The following is a 4,657-nucleotide window of genomic DNA, read 5'->3' on the forward strand; positions in this document are numbered from 1 at the left end:
AAGGTAGAAAAGCGCTATACAAGTACAACCCATTTATCATTTATTTATTTATTAGTATTTATTTAATATACTAACAGCATTTAATAATTAATATTTATAAATTAAGATTCCTAATAAATGACACTAGAATAAGCACACATTTGATTGGTAAATCATAGAGTAACGACCTGGAATTACACTTTATGTGTGGTGTTGGAGTTGTCTGACTTTTTGTGTGGCTGTAAACGCATCACTGGCTAAGTGCCATATGTGCAAGTGTTGGCACATGTGAGAAAGAGCGAGTGGCTGCTGTTGATATAACAAAGTTGCTTTTGGTCTGGTTTGTACTGCAGAAAATGACCACTTTTGCTAGATATCATTTTTTTTACTAATGTTTTGGTGATGTGTTTATGGCCGACAATAAAGAGTTTTGCTCAGTAAAGAAAATGCCTGGTTAGGCTTTGTGTATGTAGTGTGTGCCTTTCTTGGTTTACATCTATGCTGTTATTATGCTGTTTGTTACTTATGTACGTTATGTTGCAGCTATTTAAAATAGTTTTGTCAATTTGTTCTGGCCAGAAACAAATTGGCCTTTGTAACATATCTTTGTCTTTGTGTGTTGTATGTAGACCACATTGCTTAGCAGAGTTGAGTGATGCAAATGCATGTCAAGTTGATCAACAGATTGTATTATTCTCCAGTGCAATAACAGTACTGAAATGAAGGCTAAAAGGGCATTAATGGGAGCTTTAAAAAAAATAAAAAAATAAAAAGAAGAAAAAAAGAAGTAACTAAATAGTTACTTTTCACAGTAACGCATTACTTTTTGGTGTAAGTAACTGAGTTAGTAACTGAGTTACTTTTGAAATGAAGTAACTAGTAACTGTAACTAGTTACTGCTCTGCAGTAACTAACCCAACACTGTATATCAGTATATATTATATACTCATATACTATTTTTAGTCTACTTTATACCTGCTTTATACCATCCTTACCCCTTTCCATCCTTTGTGACTGAGCTACTGTGTGGAACAATTTCCCTTGTGGATCATTAAAGTTTGTCTAAGTCATGAAAAAGTAACTTGTGAATAACAGTATAACATTTTGAAAACGAATTAAATGCAAAATTAATTAAAAAAAATAATAAATTTAAAGAGCACACAACTAACTAATACTGTATAATAACCCTTTAATTGTTTTAATTTAAATAAAGTAAAATTAAAAAACATAACTAATACTGTATAAAAACCCTTTAATTGTTTTAATTAAAAAAAAAAAAACATAACTAATACTGTATAATAACCTTTGAATTGTTTTAATTTAAATAAAAAGTAAAATAGAAGAAAAACACAACTCACTGATACTATATAATAACCCTTTAATTGTTTTAATTTAAAAAAAACAAAAAACATAACTAATACTGTTTAATAACCCTTTAATTGTTTTAATTTAAAGAAAAAATAAAATAAAAAAACATAACTAATACTGTATAATAACACTTTAAGTGTTTTAATTTAAATAAAAAGTAAAATAAAAAAACATAACTAATACTGTATAATAACCATTTAATTGTTTTATTTTAAATAGAAAATAAAATAAAAAAACACAACTAACTTATACTGTATAATAACCCTTTAATTGTTTTAATTTAAATAAAAAGTAAAATGAAAAAAACCATAACTAACTAATACTGTATAATAACACTAATTGTTTTCATTTAAATAAAAAGTAAAATAAAAAAACATGAGTAATACTGTATAATAACCCTTTAATTGTTTTAATTTAAATAAAAAGTCAAATGAAAAAAAACCCACAACTGATACTGTATAATAACCCTTTAATTGTTTTCATTTAAATAAAAAGTAAAATGAAAAAAAAAAACATAACTAACTAATACTGTATAATAACACTTTAATTGTTTTTATTTAAATAAAAAGTAAAATAAAAAAACATGACTAATACTGTCTAATAACCCTTTAATTGTTTTAATTTAAATAAAAAGTCAAATGAAAAAAAACCACAACTGATACTGTATAATAACCCTTTAATTGTTTTAATTTAAATTAAAATGAAAAACATAACTAATACTGTATAATAACCCTTTAATTGTTTTGATTTGAATAAAAAGTAAAATAAAAAAACATAACTAATAATGTATAATAACCCTTTAATTGTTTTGATTAAAAAAAAACAAAAAAACATAACTAATACTGTATAATAACTTTTTAATTGTTTTAATTTAAATGAAAAGTAAAATAGAAGAAAAACACAACTAACTGATACTATATAATAACCCTTTAATTGTTTTAATTTAAATAAAATAAAATAAACATAACTAATACTGTATAATAACCATTTAATTGTTTTAATTTAAAGAAAAAGTAAAATAAAAAAACATAACTAATACTGTATAATAACCCTTTAATTGTTTTAATTTAAATAAAAAGGAAAAAGGAAAAACAAACACAACTAACTGATACTATATAATAACCCTTTAATTGTTTTAATTTAAATAAAAATTGTGTTTAAAAAAAACACAACTAACTAATACTGTATAATAACCCTTTAATTGTTTTAATTTAAATAAAGTAAAATAAAAAACATTAACTAATACTGTACAATAACCCTTTAATTGTTTTATTTTAAATAAAAAGTAAAATACAAAAACAACTAACTGATACTGTATAATAACCCTTTAATTGTTTTAATTTAAATAGAAAAGTAAAATAAAAAAATAAAAACATGACTAACTGATACTGTATGATAGGCTTTTTTGTTTTAATTTAAATAAAAACTAAGATAATAATAAAAAAACATTCTTGCAATTACATATACAGTAAAACATTTATTTATTTAAAATATATTAAATATAACCTCACATTTAACTAATAATGTAAATGAGCCCTTTTAAATAAAAACAAAAATAACAATTGGAAAACACATCCTTGCGATTCGCAATACAGCACAGGCCTTATTTTTTTTCATTTCAAAATAAATACAAACCTGGCAGTTATCTCCAGCCTTTTATAGAGCAGCAAACCATATTTAGTCCCTTTTATCCAGCATTCTCTCTTTCTATAAGCGAGTGTAGCCACAACACAAACGCATTCTTCAATCATCTTTTCATCAATCAGAACCAGAAATACTTTATTAAACCCCCGAGGGGGAAATTGAGCTTTTTTTTAGCACAATCCCATTGAAGATCAGACAAACATTACAGGGAGACAGAACAGGATCAAACATTACAAGGAGACAGAACAGGATCGCTGACAGAAAAAGGTGGGAATCCGGTAAACAGAAACATATCTAATTGTTGATATAAATAGTCATATACTAACATTTGAGAGCACGTAATGACAAAGCTAAAGGTCGGCAATTCAGGTTGTGAATGTGCTTTTATTCTGAAGGTTTCGCCCAGGATGTAACAGCCACTGGTAGCAAAAAAAAAAAAAAAAAAAAAGATTACTTGATTTTTTTTTATGCAACATTGCATGGTGAAAACAAGCTCGGTGGTAAAATTCCTATAAACACACTCCGCAACCTTGTGGACAGCCCTTTCCAGAAGAGTTGAAAAAGGTGTACCCACATCATATTGCAGCCTATGGGTTAGGAATGGGATGGCACTTGAAGTTGATGTGTGAGTCAAGGCAGGTGGCCAAATACTTTAGTCAATATAGTGTAGCAGTCACTGCTTTATGGGCCCAGCAAAGTAACATTGCACAGTTCAGCATGCCTGAAAAGGAGTAGATAGAAGAAGTAAATGACATCATTGCAGTGTGTGTGTGTGTGTGTGTGTGTGTGTGTGAGTGTGTGTGTGTGTGTGTGTGTGTGTGTGTGTGTGTGTGTGTGTGTGTGTGTGTTATCAAAGTGTTTTGAAAAGTGTCAGCCCTGGTCCAGCAGCTCCCACTCACATGTGAAGGTGGAGAGAAAGTCATGGCCTGTGATGAAAGTGGACTTCTATTGTATGACGTTTATCTCTGCGGGGGGAGGCCAGTGTTACGTCTGCGGGGGGGGGGGGCCTTATCGAAAATGAAGCTTTTGTTTATTCCCATTAGTTTGTCCAAATGAATAACCTTGTGGACATTAACATAGTTGATGTAGAGTATATAAACTGTGTTCCACATATGGATCACTTGTTTTCTTCTTCTTCCTCCTCTTCTTCTTCTTCTTCTTCTTCTTCTTCTTCTTCTTCTTCTTCTTCTTCTTCTTCTTCTTCTTCCACTTCTTCTTCCTCTTCTTCTTCCTCTTCTTCTTCCTCTTCTTTTTCTTCTTCTTCATTTTCTTCTTTTTTTCTTTTTTCTTTTTCTTTTTCTTCCTTTTGTTTTTCTTCCTTTTCTTCTTCTTCCTTTTCTTCTTCTTCCATTTCTTCTTCTTCTTCCTTTTCGTCCTCGTTCTCTTCTTCTTCTTCTTCTTCCTCTTCCTCTTCTTCCTCTTCTTCTTCTTCCTCCTCTTCTTCCTCTTCTTCTTCTTCATCTTCCTCTTCCCCTTTCTTCTTCTTTCTTCCTTTCTTCTTCTTCCCTTTTCTTCTTCTTCTTCTTCTTCCTTCCTTCCTTCCTCCCTTCTTTTTCTTCCTTCCTTCTTTTTCTTTCTTCCTTCTTTCTTCTTCCTTCCTTCTTCCTTTCTTCCTCATCTTCTTTCTTCTTCTTTCTTTCTTCTTCGTTCTTTCTTCTACTTTCTT

The sequence above is a fragment of the Nerophis lumbriciformis genome, linkage group LG24, assembly GCF_033978685.3.
Source record: "Nerophis lumbriciformis linkage group LG24, RoL_Nlum_v2.1, whole genome shotgun sequence".
Lineage (NCBI taxonomy): Eukaryota > Metazoa > Chordata > Actinopteri > Syngnathiformes > Syngnathidae > Nerophis > Nerophis lumbriciformis.